We start from the raw sequence: 20,531 nt of genomic DNA on the forward strand, positions 1-20,531 counted from the left end.
ATTGTTATTTTTAGACAATTTTCTTTTAAGCGTTACCAAAAAGAATTGTTAAATGATATCGTCCGATCTTTAGTTTAATGATCCAGAAGTTGAAAATGCATTAACATAATTAAAAAAATCACATTATTGAGAGCTAATATAATGTTGTTCAATAGATGACGTTTGGATTAAATATTAATATCTGCTACTTAACATCACATAAAAATTTCCATATGTACAAACAAATGCCCTCTAGATTCAATTTACGTCCTTGCAATACAATGATGCATCAGGAATGGGATCTTAGTTACCGGTGTTTTTATAACTGAGCTATGTAATGCACCCGAAAAAAAAAAGTTCAGATAATGTTGTACAGGGCCGTCTCCGAGAATTTAAATACCTCGGCCGAGCCAAAATAAAAAGGCCCATATAAATTTTTTATTCACTATTGTGCATGAATAAAACTTTTATCGACCGATTATAAGCAGAAACCATTCTAAGCATGTAATTATCTCATAAACCATAGCAAATAACCTTATTTTTAACACCAAAAAACACATATATATGTAATATGTATAAAAAAGTTTGCGCCCCCGAAACTTATGTGCCCCGGCCGATGGTGCAGCTCGCACACCCTCCGAGCCTCCCATGATGTTGTAAAAAAAAGTTCAGATAATGTTGTAAAAAAAAAGTTCAGATTTGCATTCATCTCATTTCCACGTATATTACCAGTAAATCTCCTTGTACATTGTTTCTATACTTCTATAGTTCTATATGTTGTAAATAATATCAATCGTGGTAGTTATACCATGTAGCGGTCAGCATATAGGTAATTACAGAGTGATCCAATAGGTATGTAACGAGTATATATACACCTATGCATTGTGTTGCAATAATTTTTTATAGAAAGGCGAACATCAATTTTACTATATTAAACTTTCTCGCTCTAGATTACATTTTAAAGTGGTATAGAGTTTTTATATTTCAATATAGGACCAACACATTTTACTTTCTCATTTGAACAATCTTCTTGTTCTTTTACATGTTAGCAAATTATTTCTACGAGTTTTCGACACCTGATTACAAGACAAGTAACAAGATTGACGGATGTGAGCAGTGATGAACTCTCTACTCGTGTTAGTTTAATAAATTGGTGTTTAAGCCTTTAATATTAAGATTGGCAAAAATGACAGGTAACGGACCCAAATGTATTAATTTATTTGGGTCCAAACATTTGGACTTGTTCTAAGTTATCTATACTTTGAACCAGCGTGCGTACAATTCGAGGATGCACGATTAAACTCATGGAAAAAATGATTAATAAAGTATTCAAAAATTAAAAGAACATTCACTTTACAAACATTTAAGCGGGCGTCTTGGATTATGTTTTAAAATGATTATATCATTTATACGAACATCAAATAATCGCAACTGATTATACAAATAATCGCAACTAGTGTTTGGATGGGCTCTGACCCATTTGTTACGACGATCATCGGATAGCACAATGTTTAAAATTTCTGTTAGACAAAAAGCTGATTATTTGTATAATCAGTTTTGTACATATTATACTCTACAAAAATAATCAAGTGACCTTACAGAAATGAATTATCTAATCAATATATGGGAGACTTCAGAATGAATGATATGAGCTAATTTGTAATTACTATCTAATCAATATATGGGAGACTTCAGCTAATCATTTTCCAGCTGCAGGATAACTTCTGAAGTCAAAATGTAAATATGTAATTGGTATAATTTTGATTTTATATTTGATGGATTTGATTTGAGTATGCTACACAGGTCCAATGAGATTATGACAGGTTGTGTCACATGGATAAGTACAATCAACCTTCTTAGAAACATTTCTTCCAAAGTACCAGTCACCAACTGATTCTGCAATTGTCTGGATAACAGTTGAAAAAAGAAATTTTAACTTTTTTTATTAACTCGAATCAATATTAATTTTATACTGATCAATTAAACTTTTACGAACCTCATTGTGTATTTGTGGGGAGTCCGGTGCAAACCAGGTGTCTTGAGACTCACTTTGGCAATGAGCAAAACATGAGTTTATAAAAACGCCTCCTCTCGATGAATTGAACAAGAATGACCTCACAGCTGTAAGCAATTCTATCCGGAAAGCTAAACAAATTAAAACAAGATATTAGACGTAAAAATAGATGTAAATAACAGATTCATAAAATGATTATTTTATTAAAATCATGAACCATGCAAAAGGCGGATTTGGTTCGGACGACATGCATTTGGATTAATTTTGCAGTGATTCCAAAGCCCATGTATATCAGCTGATGGTGGAACTAATATGTGGTGAAACTAATATGTGGTGAAACTGTAAAATGAAAAGAAAAACAAATCAAATGAAATTCAAAACAGTATTAAAGTAATTAGACATAATGAAATTATCTTACCTGGTATACATCATAGGCAGAGTTTAAGATGAAAAGCGGTGGCGTTATGTATTTTAACAAGTACTGTGGGAAGATGCACTGTGAAACATGCAACAAGTGTCAAAATAATTCTCAAAATATCAAGAAAATTAAAAAAATGGTGTTATGTATTTTAACATACTTGTTTGGGATCACTGGTAGACTTTGTGCAGTTCACATCCAGGTTCTTCTCTATTCCCTATCAAAACTTATATGTTTAACTCACCTGTAACAAATATATAATTATAGAAAATAAGTATTGCAAATAATGTACCTGTAGAGTGACAAGTTGCTGAAAGAAAGTTCTCTGGCTATGGTACAAGTTTATATCTGGTCTGTGTTAGACAAGATAGACAAGATATTATTCCATATTTAAATAATGTCTAATTGTATAGGGTCTAGTTTGTATTAGTCAAGTCTATATATATCTTGTAATCTCCTTATTATTATAACAATTATTATTCACTCTAATTAACTTGGTATCAGAGCCAGTTATTCCTAACCCTAATTTCTGCAGCACAAACCTGCCGGCCCTACCTCTATTTTTTTTCCCTGATCACAGATTAGCAGCCTTGCTGCTCTCTTCCTCCGTTGTACCACCCCTCCAATCTTCCTCTTTCTTTATTTTTCTAAAACCAATTACCTATGGCCACCCTCACTGCTTTTGATCAAAAAGAAAAAGCAATCCACAACTCCCACAAGTTTGGATTTACCCTCAACTCCGATAGCTACAGTTCCTGGTTATTGGTTATTCACCCGTTCTTAGTCACCAATAATCTTTTTGGTTATATTGACGGAACCATACCCTGCCCTCCAACCACCATAACTGTTCCTGTTCCTGCAGACCCTCCCAAAGATAATGCACCTGCACCACCACCCGAATCCCAACCCAATCCACAGTATCCGATCTGGCTTTCCAACGATGCACACGTTGGTATGCTCCTTATCTCCACTATCTCTGAGGGCGCTTTACATCATGCCAGAGGCACTCTTACTGCCCGTGACCTTTGGCTTGCCCTAGAGCGGGCCTTTGCACCTCACACTTCTTCCCGAGAATATACCTTAAAAACACAACTTTTAAGAATTGAGATGAAGGCTGATGAAACCCCTACAGCATACCTCCAACGTGCACAGGAATATGCCTCTGCCCTAACTAATATTGGCGAACCCTTGAAAGAAAAAGACCTTGTTATGATGGTTATTTCTGGCCTACGTGACGAATACCATGGCGTTAAGACCACGGCCCTTACTCGTCAATTTGCTTACAACGAACTTCATGCCGTGATTGCTGATCACGACTATATGCTTAAACGTTCTGCCCAAGTTGTTCCACCTACTCAAGCATTCTCAGCCATGGCTCCATCTTCGGCTAAACCCACCGGAGGCAGCCCTACACCGCCATCAGATGCGGCTGTTCAGGCGGTTCAACAATTGGCGGCCCAACTTGGTGTGCAACTTCGGTTGCCATCTCAGCCCCAAGCCTTCTACACTAACCGACCCGACAACAATCGCTTCAACAATCGGCAGGGTAACAGTCGTGGACGTGGTAGCTCTAATCGCTCGGGTGGCCCTAGTGGTGGAAATCGCAGTCAATTCAGTTGGGCATCAAATCAGAACGTAGTTTATGGATCCTGTCATAGGTGTGGCATAGGGCATCTCCCCACTCACTGTCCTAATCGGGACCCAGCTACTGTTCGCCCAAGACAGCAGCCATCGGCTAATTTTGCAGATACCAGGTCATATGCTTCTTCTTCTTGGCTCCCGGACACGGGCTCTAGTCATTATGTTGCCCCAGATCTCTCTAGTTTTGAGCATTCTGATGCATATCATGGCGGTGACAACCTCCATGTTGGCAATGGTAAGGGTCTACCAATTTTACATATTGGCTCATCCACATTTAATTCCCCAAACCATACCTTTAATCTTACCAATATCCTACATGTTCCTGAAATTAAACAAAACCTCCTTTCTGTTCAAAAATTTTGTCGTGATAATTATGTTTATTTTGAATTTCACGATTCTTTCTTTTCTGTGAAGGACAAGTCTACACACACTACCCTCCTCACGGGTCCAAGTAATGATGGGCTCTACTCGCTTCGGCTTCCAAGACAACAAGTTATTTCTAAAACTGCCTTTTCTGCTCATCGTGCTTCCTCCAACATTTGGCATCAAAGATTGGGACATCCTCATCCTCAACTTTTGAAGTCAATGTTGTCTTTTTATCATTTACCTTTGAATAACAATAATTGTTCTGTTTCTTTTTGTGAACCTTGTTCTATTGGAAAATCATCAAAATTACATTTGTTATCTTCTACTTTTAAAAGTACACATATTTTAGATTTGCTTATTTGTGACGTCTGGGGACCCGCCCCGATTCCATCTAGTGAGGGTCACAACTATTTTCTTTTGTGTGTAGATCACTTTTCCAAATTCATGTGGATTTTTCCATTTAAACATAAATCTGATGTCTATAATATTTTTAAACAGTTTCTGGTTATGGTTGAACGGCAATTTCACACCAAACTTAAACAGGCCCAAACTGATGGGGGTGGAGAATTTCGGCTCTATCCACCTTCTTTCAATCATTGGGCATTCTTCATCGCCTTTCTTGTCCACACACCAGCGAACAAAATGGTGTTGTGGAACGTCGACACCGACACGTGGTTGAAACAGGTCTCACTTTACTTGCTCAATTTCATGTGCCACATCGTTTCTGGCATTTTGCCTTTGACACCGCTGTCTACCTTATTAACCGCATGCCTTCACGCTCCAATTCTTCTCTCTCTCCCTTTCAACATCTTTTTCGCCATCCACCCGATTACTCCTTCTTAAAAGTCTTTGGTTCACAATGTTTTCCCCACCTACGTCCTTACAACAGACACAAAATTGACTTCCGCTCCACTCCATGTGTCTTTCTCGGATATAGCTCCCATCATCATGGTTATCGGTGCTTTGACCCCGAAACCGAGCGGACATACATTGCCCGACATGTTCGCTTCAATGAACTCTGTTTTCCATTCAAATCTTCTCAACTTAACAATCTTCACTCTCCTTCACCCTCTCCCGACCCCTATGTCTCTATATATCCCAATCCACCTGACACCGATGACTTTATCCCACCTTCCGTACAACAAAATACCACATCTACGGCTGCTGGTGACCCACCAGACCAGCCTTCACCAGCTGCTGTCCCAGCCTCCCCAGCAGCGGGAATACCTGTCCCACCTCCTCCACCACCTCCTAGGCCTCCCCTAATTCATACCTACCATCGCCGCCACAAACGACCCTCTCAAACAGCCACCGAACAGCCCCAAAACAATAACAAACCAGTACCCAAACAGCTCCTCGTCCTCGACCTTCTAATCTTCGGCCCAAGCCAAAACCTACTACACCCTACAACATATCATCCTTTACCTCTTCTACCATCGACCCTAACACCGAACCAGCCTCCTTTACTATTGCCAACACTTTTCCTCAATGGCGTCAAGCTATGGCAGATGAATACTCGGCCCTTTTGAAAAATGGCACATGGTCACTAGTTCCTCGTGTTTCGGGTTCTAATATCGTCGATTGCAAATGGGTTTACAAGATTAAACGGGATCCAAAGGGGACGATTCAACGTTATAAGGCTCGGTTAATGGCCAAAGGGTTTCGACAACAACCGGGTATTGACTACAAGGAAACATTCAGTCCTGTGGTAAAGGCAACCACTATTCGTATTGTGCTTTCTTTGGCAATCACGCAAAAGTGGGCCCTTCGTCAGTTAGACGTTCAAAATGCTTTCCTGCATGGAGCCTTAAAAGAGACTGTTTATCTCCAGCAGCCACAAGGCTTTGTGGATCCTCACAAACCGGATCATGTCTGCTTACTGCACAAGCCTTTGTATGGGCTTAAACAAGCCCCACGTGCTTGGTTTCATCAGCTGTCTTCCACCTTACATCAGCTTGGGTTTCGAGGCTCCAAAACCGATCAGTCTTTGTTTATTTACACCTCCGAGGCCACGGTACTTTATATGTTGGTATATGTTGACGACATCATAATTACACGTAATGATCCAAAGGCTGTTGATGCGGTTGCCACCTCAGTCGAACTTACCCTATTCAGGATATGTGCAAACTTTCTTATTTTTTGGGTATTGAGATTGTTTCCAAAGGGGCAGACATCATTTTATCTCAACAAAAGTATATTTGGAGCTTCTACAAAAAGCAGGCCTATTGGACTCCAAACCCTTCTCTTCTCCAATTTCTACATCAGCAAATCTTGCTTTAGAGGACAATCCACCATTTGCCAATCCGGCACGCTATCGACAAGTTGTTGGGGCTTTACAATATGCCACCCTTTCCCGTCCGGACATCGCCTTTGCAGTCAACAAGGTCTGCCAGTTTATGCAGTCTCCGACGGAGAATCATTGGTCCGCGGTAAAGCGTATTTTGCGGTACTTAAAGGGTACTCTCTCCCACGGCTTGCTTGTTCAGCAGCAGTCTACTCAAGTTATCCATGCCTATGCAAATTCAACCTTCAACAATCTGTCCGCTTTCTCAGATGCTGACTGGGCCGGGTGTCCAGATGACCGTCGTTCCACGGGGGGATTTGCTATCTATTTAGGGTGTAATCCTGTCTCGTGGTGTGCTCGTAAACACAAAACTGTCTCTCGGTCATCTACAGAATCAGAGTATAAAGCTCTAGCTGATGCAGTTTCAGAACTCACTTGGATACAATCTGTTTTACAAGAATTACGGGTCCCAGTTCGCTCAACTCCTACATTGTGGTGTGATAATCTCGGAGCCACATACTTATCAGCCAATCCGGTATTTCATGCCCGCACAAAGCATATTGAAGTTGATTTCCATTCAGTTCGTGAAAGAGTCGCTAGAGGTCAACTCTCAGTACAATTCATCACTACAGATGATCAGATTGCCGACATCTTTACAAAGCCTCTGTCTACTCAGCGTTTTCTCTTTCTTCGATCCAAGCTAAGAGTCGCTTCCTGGCCTTAGCTTGCGGGGGGATGTTAGACAAGATAGACAAGATATTATTCCATATTTAAATAATGTCTAATTGTATAGGGTCTAGTTTGTATTATTCAAGTCTATATATATCTTGTAATCTCCTTATTATTATTTACAATAACAATTATTATTCCCTCTAATTAACTGTCTGCAACCCAAAAATCATAAAGGTAAAAAAAATCACAATAGAAGCGGTGCTGGCAATTTAACCCGCTTGTTATGGGTTGAAGTTTATCTCAAACGGGTCAATTATTTAATAAATAGATTAAAAAAAAGATGCGGATCACGTGGTTCAAAAGAGAATTAGGAAGTATATAACATACGAGTCGAGGAAGAATCCAGCATCTCCTAAACATTTTACTGCTGTAGTATTTGGTAGATAAGTGTTGAAGTTGTTGCAATGTAAATAAGATGCTAAACCCCCAGCCGAACACCCGGAAAGCAATGCCTGTAATGTGTTCATGAACACCATATTTTAAATGTATTGTAGATAATTGATATTGTATTGAAGTATATTTTGAATTAATTTATATTTATACCTTTCTAGCGAACCGCAAGCCTTTTGGTAAAAGGTCTTCAATAATTGCTTGCCAAATCCGTTGGCCACGGAAATGAAGTACTAATGTCTGTTATTCATGTTAAAAACTATAAGCTATGGCCTATGGGTATTAGAATAGAGATAACAGGAAATTGAATGCAATACAGTATCTAAGCTTCACACGATTCCAGTTGTAAAAATCTGCTCATGTTAGTTTAGTTTCTTGTAGTTTTTGTCAAGTTCATAAATGTAAGAACATGACAACCAGTTAATTAACTTTAATTTATGTATTGTTTATATTACTTTATTTATGTTTGATGTCACATTGATATATAAAGGACTGCATTTGAGATGCAACAGTTTAGCAAAGTTATTGGCAAGTGAAGTAGTGTGATGGCCTTTATGGTTTATTAAAGGTCATGTTATAACTATACTATCCCCATTTGATTTCACATCATTGAACGAGACAGTCATTTTGACCAAAAAAGTGAAACCTTGAAAATTTATTGGACGGTATGGCTATTTGAACAATACACGGAGGTTGTCTTGACCATAAGGGGCCAAACTTTGAAAACTATTGGTCAGAACGACCGTTTGGCCAATATTCAGACGACCACCATAGACGGTCAAACTCTAAATCTTTTTGGTCAGAAACGGTCGTCCAACCTCTATCCAGACGGTTTAGATGTGACGGCTTAGATGTGGTGAATGCATAGCTGGCTTTTTTATATAAATCAAGATTCAAAATGGCACTTTTGATTATAAAATGGAAATTTTTATATATTTAAAGCTTGATGTAGTTTTCTCAAAGAATGTGTTTGAAAGATGATTATGTCTGAACTTTTCAATCCCATGATATTCCCTTAACAAAAAACTGGTAACAATCATGCCAGATGGACTACAAATTGAACCCTCAAGTAACATTGTTGTAAAAATTGACAGTTTGTCATTTAGGGAAATGACGTTGGTACCCTTCCATTTGTTACTGTACATAAGAAGAAAGTTTAATAGTGGTAGGGTATTATTGATTTTTGGGACTGCCAAAAGTGGGGGTAAAGTAGGAAAGGTATAGTGGGAAGCACGGGTGAAAGCTGGAACAAGACATGAAGAAATCCAGTAGCTGTCAAAAACAACTTAACACGTGAAAAAGACAACAATAACTTGGGCTGGGAGCACATGCTTACCAGATCTAGTCTTACAACAAATCAACAATGGTCTATGTTTTTAAGTTTGTCCATACTTGGATTTCAATCATCTTGGTCTGATATATTATAACTCGATTATTTTCTGTATTAGTGATATTATATACACTTTAAAAAGGAGACACATGGTGTGTTTTTATATTTATATACAAAGCTTGACAAAATTAGTTTGGTTCATGTCAAAACAGACCTTAGGTCGGGTCAAGACGTGTTCTAACCAAAATGAAGTCATCATGAAATGGGTCCTTTTAGGAAACATCAAAATGGGTTCCCGAGCTATATTTGCCTTTATGGTGGCTAGTGGTGAAAGATGGCGGTAGTGGTGGAGGTGTTGACAGTTGATGGTTGATTGATACGTTTGTCTACTTTAAGTGTCACAGAGACAGGAAGTCTTACTAATATACTTATTGATTTCATGGTTAATTTGATTAGTTTAACATATTACTGTTAAATCGTTATCATCTAGTGGTTGATAGAGACGTGTTGGAAGTGTTAAGGTTGTTAGAATATGTATTTCAGCTAGATGTACACTGACAATGAAATTTGCTTTCAAGTGGCTTAATTGACAATGATTCCAAAGTAGAAAAGTGACACAAAATGAGTTTGATGATTTTGGGATTCTTGTAGCAATAATCATTTTGGTATGGTATTAATATTTTTATATTCATTTGAACGTTTTAAAAGAAAACAGCCATCCATACCTATTGGATGTTGTCTGTAGTGTATATCTCTACTGGAGTATTATATTACGGAGTATTTAATTATCATAACGATAACATAAACATATTTAATACAATTATAAATTAGCAAGAAAATGACTATAGGAAAAGAGCATTACCAGGATTACGAGACGCGTTATTACTAAGAATGCCTGAGAAGGTCTCTAACTTGTTCATGAAACGTGTAGATCCTCGACGGGTTTGGGCTCTCTCTGCACATGATTTAATATCATTACACCACCCGCCACCCTGTTATTAGATAATTCCACTGCATGTTAGCATGATGTACATATCATAGACCCTACAATCCACATGCTAAACTCTGAAATCAAATTTATTAACTTGAAATAATTAAACTGAATCATAATATACTTAGCTTTAATCATAATGTTTAATGCAAATAATTAATTTGTTGACCATTTGTAAGATAAATTAATGTGTTCCTCCAAAACACCCAACATGCATAAGTGTTAGGGGAATTCAGTTACTTTATGTAATATCATTTTAGTTTTATTATTCTTTTTTTCATAAGACAACTGATATTTGTATAAGCTTACTTTATATGCATGCACTATAAAATCAAACCAGTGAACCACAATCCGAATGAAATGGAAATAACTAAAACAAGTATTTAACTCGTATTAAGTTGGATTTAAAAATGGTACAACCGGTTGTAAAGTGAGGTTCAACCGGGATGACTATTTTACCCTATAGTTCCATATAAATCCAACTTCAACTCAAAAGATAATCCAAAAGTATATGGATCCATAATACAAAAGTTCATCCATAATCAAATAATACTCTAAACAATAATCCAAAAGCAAAAGTTTATTTTGGTATATGAAACGTTGGTTAAATCTTTGTGATGGCAGAAGGTTAACAAGGTTAATTCGTAGCAGGAGGTAAACTATGAATGTATGGCTAATCGTAAACCAATTCTGCAAGCCTCAACTTTCAATTTTGTTTGAGTGGTCATAGATCAACCAGTTTCATCCTAAAAGATGTGGGCCACAACTTTCAGTTTTGTGGAAAACGGTTTTGGGCTAATCCGTCTTACTGGTTTAAACTAGTATTTCATAAAAAACCAGCAGTTTTCATACTAATATATACCAAAACCCAGGTACAAAAATACCGTTACCAATTCAGAATCCGGTTTAACCGGCCAGCAGGACCGGTTTTATCATTGGATTACTAGGGGCTAATTATTTAAAGCTTTAATTATTGTGCTATTTAAAGCTTTAATCAAACAACAAGAGCTAACGTCTTAGCTATGGATTATAGATGGGGGCACCACAATATATCCATATTTTGAACATTGTTCTAAACAATATTCTATATTATTAATACTTACCTACCAATAGCTTACAGTCTTGTTACGAATTTAATTTTTATTCGTTAGGACCTTGGTGTACCATGTTGGTTGAACATGCATCAATAAATTTAAGAAGAATAAACTACAAAACAACTAAATCATCATTTTCTACGTTAATTAGGTGGGTCATGTGGTTGTTCTACTTTTTGGCCCCTTCTGTGCAGGTTGAAAAGCATGTTACATAGCCCCATGTTGAACTCATTTTCTAAATAATAATCATAATGTATAAAAATATGTTCCAAAGTGTAAATTATAAATTTAAACTTTTCAAAAAAATTATATAATATTTTGACATTATTTATTTATTATTTATATCCGAAAAATGAAAACCAATAATATAATATAAATGAAATAATTTATTAAATAATGTAACGCAACTGATTCAGTTTCCGCTGTTACTGATTTGAGTTTCAGTTTCACCTGATGTAAATAATGGTTCGTACTCTACTTTGACCATTAAAGTGAAGTCAAAGTATGTAAAGTTAACTCTGGAATAAGTGCAGTAAAGCCAGATAAGTCGAAACAAAAAAGCCAAGTTTAAACAAATATTCGACTTATCACCAGAAAAAAGAATTAAAAAGCGTACCTCAAATTGCAAAAGCCAGCTGCGTGCTCCGGCGCCGAATCCACGGTGTATATGATACGCCGGTAAACTTCCGTCCAAGCAATCTGTATGTATATAATATAATATAATATAATATAATATAATATAATATAATATAATATAATATAATATAATATAATATAATATAATATAATATAATATAATATATATTCATTATATTATTCATCTACAACACGAAAAACAGATTCAAATTATTACAAAATCGTATGTAAATCTATTCACGTACAAGCTCCAATTGCAGCAGCCCTACGGACTACAGTCATGTTCACCAGAAGACGATCGGCGGGATAAGCGGACGTTACTGCGCAAGTTAGCAACACCGCGGCGGTTACGAACACGATCGTGATAACGTGCGCCATTTCTGGTTGTAAGCTACTAGTCATCTTTTATTATGAAAGAAATTCAAATCTGAAATGAATCGTATGGTTTATGAGTTGCGTCAATGTGAATGCAGGCTTTTATTTTATGAAAGAAAAAAAAGGTTTATAATAATTTATCAAAATGTTTAAAACAAAATTTGACTTTTTGAGAAAGAAACGAAGAAGAGAGACGAATGTTTGGGTTTGGAATCTGGACGCACGAAGAGGAGTGACGAAATATAACCAAAACATAGAGAATGAGAGATAAGGGTGGGCCCACGACGTGATGTATTGGTGGATGTATTGGGCCCACGACTATCGGCCCAGCTGTGAAGAAAGTCAAATGGGGTCCCGTGTTCGGTTGGATTTTTGCGGTTAGGCTAACAAAATTGCCAACCAATGCGCTTTTTCTATGAATTGAAATTGAAGCTATGTCGATGTGTTGTTAATGTAATGATTGATTATGTGAGCCCAGCTTCATTGAGCTTGAAAGTTCGTAACTTTTTGGGTGAACTAAATTATATTGAGAAAGTTTGAATCAATCAAGCTTTTATGGGTTGAAATAAACTTAAGTTAGTTTGAACTTTATACAAATTGGTTTTACTAGTTGGGGTGTTCGTCGGATCGGATAACGGATTATTCAGGTTATTCGGTTCGGGTTATTCGGATTTGAAAATTTTCGCACCCTATCCGAAATCCGATCCGATCCGAATTAGGAATATTCCCTTCCGATCCGAATCTATTCGAATTCAATTCGGATCCGATTCGTATAATATCCGAATAATCCGAAATAAACCTATTTTTTTGTTCCTAAAATTTAATAGTTTAGAATCACAATAAACATACAAACCGGAAAATACCACTAAAAACATATTTTTTATTTGGATTAAACGGATATCTGAGTAATCCGAACAATCAGAATTTTTTAAAATTCTTTATCCGAATCTGATCCGAATTCGAATTAGTTATTCGGATACGCGGATTGATCCGATCCGAATATCCGAATAAGAATTCGGATCGGTTTATTTGGGTTTCGGTTCGGATTTCAGTTTTATTCGGATTTCGGATTTCTTGAACACCTCTATTTACTAGACTTGCAAGACTAAACGAGGCTGTTATTAGTATAAATATAATAAATTGTGTTCAATATAAGTAATTATATATGTCGTATATAAAATAAATATATTGATACAAATAAAAAATATAAGATGAGCTCTAGCTAACTATGCCCGAGTTTGAAAACAATTGGGCTTTTGGGATATAAAGTTCAAAACGAAAACTAATTTTGGTCTTATCCATTAACTAACTCAAAAGTAAAAGTACAAGATAAGCTCAAACGTTTGTTGATGATGATAGGGGATTTGATGTTAGGTTTGGCCATGCGTATGAAACGAAGATGCTCATTTCCTATGTATTATTATTGTTATTTTATATATGTTTTTCTTTTTGTATTCATATATGAATAATTCTCCTCTTTTAGTATATATGATAATATAGGTCTTATCCATTTTTTTCCTTTGATATTAATAATATCGTACGTCATTTAAGATTTTGTATGGACAAAATGATGGAGAATGGTATCATTAAACACCACCCTCATCTCACACATGACGTGATGAACCTGATCACCATCACGCACATCATGAAAGCCTCACCCATTTTTTTTTGCCCAATCCCCTTTTCTCTTTCTTTTTTCTTTTTTCTTTTTCGTTACTTTTGGTTTTAAAATTATATAAATAAATGGAATTATGGAGAATGATAGATAATTATGTATAGCATAGGTTAAATGATGAGGTTAAGTGATGGAGAAAAGACTGTTATGATACTGATATGGCGAATAATGAAAAATGAATAGATTAAAACATATTGTATAACCTAAGAAGATATGTTAAAGGAAAAACAAATCTTCAAATTGGAAGGAAAAGCCGTATTTTAAAATTAACTTGTCTATAAAATGTTTCCAAAAAATTATTGTACACAAGTCTTTGCGGGAAACATCGTGCCGAGCATGCTTAGCAAAATTGTATGAATCAAAAGTTAGATTCATCATCATGGATTCGCTAGCACCTTGTTATATCAACACATTCATCTCTACTCTAGGCAAAGTTATAACCGAATATGCCACAAGCTCGATTTCAAGGGCAAAAACAAGATGAGTTGTTTTAAACAAAGATCATGAAGTGGCCCATAATCAAACTCGTAACTACTTTGTTGTGGAAAATAGCACCGGGGACCACTAAGATTCATGCGTGCCCAAAAAACATTGATTACCCTTTATAAGCCCAAACTTAACGCATCACTTACTAAATGGGTTGTGTATAGATGTCAAAGAACAAATAAATTTGTAAGAAGGCAAACATGAAAAGCTAAATTGTTAATAAGCAAAACTTGATGACTCGTTAAGGGAATTGAAATTGGGATCATCCCTTCATCATTTTTAGTAAATATTTTCAAACAACCTGTATTGCTATATATATTTTTTAGAGACACTTATTTAGGGAAAAAAAATCCCACTTAGCCTTATCTTTTAATGTGGACATGCATGCTACAATATACGGATTTTCTTTTAGCATGTTGTAATTTATTATAATGGTACTCAAATTATTACACTATGGTTGCCATGCGTGATTCGTCATTTTGTGATCCATCGACCAAAGTGCTAGCCAATACAAGTATCCAAAGATTTTCTAAAAATATTTTGGTGACTATATATTATGAATTATGTGGTTTCCCCCTTTCGTCACGTTCTTTTTTGTACTTCTGAGTTCACTTAGCTTGTTTTATTTTGATCCATTATCACTTTGTATGTTTAGACAACTTTTATATCGAATGATAATATTACAGAAAGATCAGATAATCAAGATTCCTGCAAAACAACAATTAGGGAGAGCGAATTTTGGCAAAATAAATTTTCAATCTATTTTCTAGATGTATTATCAAATTCCATCGGTTGAAAATGGGCCGGATTGGGCTTAGTGGTTCTGATCGGTCGTTAACTGGCCCTGTCCAATTCTAATTTCTACTGATATAAAATGTTGTAAATTAAAAGAATTGAATGTTTTTAAACAACTTATATATAATTTAATTTTAAAGGATGAATTATAGTTAACAAAAAAATAATTAGAATTTTTTTAGGAAAGACAAAAAAAAATAGGGGTGTGCATAAAACCGAAAAGACCGAACCGAAATTGGAAAAACCAAAAACACCAAACCGAATTAGAAACCGACTATCCGGATTTGAGCTTTATCAAAACACGAAATATTGATTTTGGATCAGTTTTATGTTTTGTTAAGAACCGAACCAAACCGAGATAACCAAAAAACCAAGAAAACCGTAATAACGGAATCATAACCATTTGGTTTCAACATATGATTAATAACTAATATGTTTGATTTCTGCATATGGTAATAATTAATAATATCGGTACTTAAAAGTATTTTTGTAACAATTGTATGTTTTCCCGCTTCTCTCTTCTAAGCATAATGATAATGACAATTAGTGTTGAAGGTTCGTATTTACTTTTTTCTCTCTCTCTCTCTTTTTGGTTTTATGTGGGATAATTGAATCATTTACTTCTCATTGTTCTTCATGATAATCTATTGTCGAAAGTTTGATATTGGTATTAGATATATTTCATTTTGCCATAGATTTTGTTTGTTCCAAATTATAAAGTAATGTGATATGGCTTGTTTTTCTTGATTTATACTCCACTATATGAAATGGCTGATCCAATCTTGCAGGGTTTCATCAAAAATGTTTTGTCAGAGAATGATCTATCAGGTGTTGATTTTCAGATAAAAAGGATGTGGAAAATGGTATCAACCTAACTTATGGCTCGCAGAGTTCCATCATTATTTTATACTCTCATGAATAAGTCAATAAACCAAGGTACTTCAAAATATTAATATTTTGTCATTTAAGCAGTCCGCATTATTAAAAAAAATTAGCGGGTTATCTGTTAGTTAATGTGAAATCACTAAAGAAAAATATTTTCAAAGTTAGAACTGTCTGTATACATTTTCTTAGTCGAAATTAGTCCGACCAATAGGTCAAAATTATGATTATTGTTAAAATAAAATTTCCTATTTTTTATTCAAACCCATACAAAATACAGGGTTTTTTAAAGACGTGACATTTTTATTATTAAGTTTAGAACCGGTTTTCTGGCCTGGACCGGGCCAAAGAGTCCTAGAGTAGGCCGAGGTTAAGTTTGGCGTTGTGTTGTTTCTGTGATCCGTTTGTTCATGTGATTTGAATAACGAACACTGCAGATTGCTGGAAGCCTGAAGAAGGCTTCATATTTATTTGAACTAAGGCCACTACCCAAATCTTGATTCAACCATATTTCACCTTCCAATTTTGTTGACACTTAGCCCCTGCATCTTCCATGGCGACAAAACCCTCATTTCTTATTATTGTGGCGTTTACGTGCTGTTGTTCGACCCTTATTTCCGAAAGGTAACAACCAACCCATTTCATTTCATCTTTTATTTATTTTCTTCAGATTGCATGCTCTTATTTTGGAGCCCTAATTTGAAATTGTGGGATTCATTTTCAATCATTGAATCATTTCCATTATAAAGGATGACTCCACCCTAATGTGTGTGGCCTGGGGTGCAAATCAGCTGCGCCGAGCCCGAGCACTCTCGGCTCCTTTTGACTTACGAGAGCGGGAGCTTGGGCTTGACTCGTTTATTATTTTGATAATTAGTTTATGTACATTTTTAATTATTTCTATATGTTATGAGAAAAATCATAAAGAGCCCAAGCTGGGCTCGAGCTCGTGCGCAGTATACTTTAAACTAGGCAAACCTCGGCTTGAGCTTCGATGTGTTGCGTGAAATTAATGTGTAGAAGTCTAAGAGAGTTTAAACCTAAAAATACACTAGGCTCAATAACAAAACGAGCTTTATTTGAAGCTCGGACTCAATAAGGCGCGTCTTGTTACAAGCTTCTTAGCGATCCAACATCTAGTAGCTCGCGAGTGGCTTGGCTCATTTGCGCCCCTATCTAATGTTTTGCAACCCTAGATGTTAATATAAAAAAAAGCAACAGTAATCATGTTTATGTCTACAATTTATGACCAAGCAAAGACTGTCCTAGTTAAATAACTACAAACTATAGCACAACTGTTTTGAGATTATGAAAAGAATTTACTTGTATCATGAGGGCTAATATGGTCTTGTTTCACTTGCTGTCTTAGCCGGAAGATACCGAGGACCAAAGAGGTGATACAAGATAATGTTATACAGTTGGGGCGTGCACGTCCTCTTAACACAATTGACCCTTCACGGGTTACCGAACTCTCTTGGCGACCAAGGTCGGGTATTTACACGTGCCATTAGTTTGTCATTTTAGAGAAGCTATTGACATGTGTATGTGCTTGTTTTGATAGGCTATTCTTCTACAATGGCTTCTTATCTGATGAAGAGTGTGAGCACCTGATATCTTTGGTAAAACACCCATTCTTATATTTGTTTGGCCCTTAAACTATCAAGTAAAATTAGTTATTATTGTAGCCAATATAAAAATTGACTTTTACACCAGTTATCATATGAAGATTAGTGGGTCAACTGTTATGACGAATGTAGGAAAGATCATGTACTTTGGCCCAGTATAAAGGGCAAACTGCATATAAGATAACTAGCGTTGAACAGAATCATTATAAAGTTGCTTAACGTTAAATGCTTTTTAATATTCTGGCTGAATAAATGTTGATTACCTGAGTTAGAAATGTGACTAAAGTTGGTTACACTATTATGCAACTAGCCGTAAACTTAATAGTAGAAGGGTGGTCAAATACAAGTAAACTTTTTACCATAGTTATTAAAAGCCCTCGCTTCTTGCACCTAAGCCCATTTTCCAGGCGAGGCCCAATATATGCACTTCTAGTTTCTAGCCCCCCGCTTCTTGAAGTTGACGACACCTCTATTGGTATTGATGTCGGATCAAGAACAGTGATCCTTTGAACCTTTACTATTTATTACTTTTTGAGCTTTTGGTTTTCATGTTTTATACATATTGGTACCTTACTTTGAGCATTTTGTTATTCAAGTTTTGGAATTACATTTGAATCTTGACTCCTTTAGAACTTTTGATTCTAAACAGATGATATTAAATATTATATAATAGCTTTTGTTTAGTTTATATGAAGAATTGTATTATTTTTCTAAGCCTATGCGCCTTGAGTGCGTGTAGCGCCTTTGATAACTATGGTTTTTACCATGTTGTGTTACGAGTATTTCTTTGATTATAGGGAAATGACAGCAAGGACAAATCTGGTGGAAATAACTCAGCCAATGCCATGGTACAGAGTACAAATCTAGACATCTCTTTAAAATCAAATTAAGTTAATCTTTTTTTAATCTTCATTGTTATTCCTCTACAAATGTTAAAGAAAACAAGTTTGATGTTTGCATAGTTGGTTTGGTTACCGTTGGGAATCATTTTTTGTAATCTTTTTTCTTTAGAAAGACCCAAGAAACCCTTCATGTCACCTAACAAAATAATTTTGACATGGAAGAGGCGTTTTCCCATCATATGTTATAATTTCTGTTACAATTTGATTGATAACAGGTTTAACAGTTGGCTAAAAAGGAAACAGGTGGAATAGTTTGAAAGTCACCAAGTGTTTTTGTTACATTCTAAACTGCTTTAAACAAAAATGGATCATTATTTTAAATATTCTAAATTGTATTTAATATTTTTTTTCATGTCATTTAGGATGAAATAACTGCAAAAATTGAGGAACGGATTTCGGCGTGGACTTTTCTCCCCAAAGGTCTTCTCCGTTTATCATTGTTCTTTTCCATTCATGGCCTGGTTTTAGTTTCTGAAAAAAAGGTTCCTATATAGAGAAATAAATCATAGAAGCAACTCTACTTTTTATAATAGTTCTTAACTATTATATTTTAAAAACTCCATTTTCATGTATATGGATTAATGCAGATTTTTGTCGAGAGTAATCTGAATGTATTTTCATATCATCAACATAGACTATAAATAATAAATCTACTGTTAACTATATTACAGGAAATGGAAAGGCATTGCGTGTTTTCCATTCAGGTCCCGAAGAAACTAATGGGACCCACAATTATTTGCGCAACTCGTCCATGTGGCAAACCGGTGAAAGTGTAATGGCAACAGTTGTAATTTACCTTTCAAATGTTACACAAGGTGGTCAGATCCTCTTTCCTGTTGCAGAGGTTAGACAAAAGCAAGCTATCTATTTATTTTACTTATTTTTTGAAAATAGAAATTAATGCAAAATAAGCTATTTATTTTTCTTTTTTTTCTTTTGCAGTCAGGAAGACCAAAGAACATATGGTCCCACTGTACAAACAGTAGTCAAATAGCAAAACCAATCAAAGGCAATGCAATTTTATTATTCAATCTTCATCCGAATGCTAGTTTAGACCCAAGCAGTTCACACGCCAGGTGTCCAGTTACCGAGGGTGGCATGTGGTGGGCCACAAAGATCTTTGTGGTGAAACCTGTGGCCCCACCGAATAAAGAAACAGGCGGTGATGATGACGATGGTTTATGCACAGACGAGGATGACAGCTGTCCACAATGGGCTGCGGTTGGTGAGTGTGAGAGGAACCCAATATTCATGGTGGGCACTGCTGATTATTACGGGACGTGTAGGAAGAGTTGTAATGCTTGCTGATATATTAGTTTGAAATTTTTTTTTACTGATGTCTGGTTTTATAGGCCATAAATTTGGGTGGGGGTGTTTATACATCTGGATCATTTTTTGTGTCATTTGAGATGCATATTCTGGGTATTATAATTTTTTTTATCAAGTTTGTATATTCATAATTGTAAATTTTTAGATAATTTGGTCTTGATGCTTCAGTATTGGATTTTGTTAGTTGGTAAGTCTTTTGGTATGTATAAAATAGAAAGATAATATAGTTAACTGCACACAAAATGGGATTTTCAAATGGTAAAATGGGTATCTAACCATCTATATGTTTTTATTTTTATTTTTCTAAGCATAACCGAAAACTCATTTGGAATTTGGCATGTATTTTACAGATTTTTTTTTGTTACTTAAAATTTTAAATGACCGAAGTATCACGGTTTGACAAAACTGAGTCCAAATTTATAGAAATAAAAATCCATTATCTTTTAGTGCTATAGTTTTAAACGTACATGTTTTGATAAAGTTGACATTGGTTGTTGGACGGGTTATAAAAAAGTTTTCTTGTCTACCGACAACAATTAGAAGATTCAACTCATGTTTTTCTTAATTAAAAAAAAAATACTTATCTT

General features: G+C 35.6%; 2 pseudogenes across 2 annotated transcripts; one reads left to right on the plus strand and one right to left on the minus strand.

Moving 5' to 3' along the window:
* Positions 1-1,636: 1,636 nt before the first annotated feature.
* LOC143592940 (pectin acetylesterase 9-like) lies at positions 1,637-12,712 on the minus strand (annotated as a pseudogene). Its single transcript, XR_013146013.1, has 11 exons — positions 12,121-12,712; positions 11,856-11,938; positions 10,017-10,146; positions 7,978-8,177; positions 7,762-7,886; positions 2,704-2,764; positions 2,572-2,628; positions 2,412-2,489; positions 2,211-2,316; positions 1,976-2,124; positions 1,637-1,885 (listed from the first exon to the last, which is right to left on the minus strand). The product of XR_013146013.1 is annotated as a pectin acetylesterase 9-like (transcript).
* Positions 12,713-16,425: 3,713 nt separating this feature from the next.
* Positions 16,426-20,253, plus strand: LOC143591180 (putative prolyl 4-hydroxylase 12; annotated as a pseudogene). The gene is made up of 7 exons (XR_013145611.1): positions 16,426-16,712; positions 17,458-17,574; positions 17,650-17,707; positions 18,511-18,603; positions 18,978-19,035; positions 19,287-19,459; positions 19,558-20,253. The product of XR_013145611.1 is annotated as a putative prolyl 4-hydroxylase 12 (transcript).
* The last annotated feature ends 278 nt before the right edge of the window (positions 20,254-20,531 follow it).

This window comes from Bidens hawaiensis, unplaced genomic scaffold, assembly GCF_021521415.1.
Source record: "Bidens hawaiensis isolate Kalapana, Puna unplaced genomic scaffold, B.hawaiensis_p1.1 tig00001685_1, whole genome shotgun sequence".
Lineage (NCBI taxonomy): Eukaryota > Viridiplantae > Streptophyta > Magnoliopsida > Asterales > Asteraceae > Bidens > Bidens hawaiensis.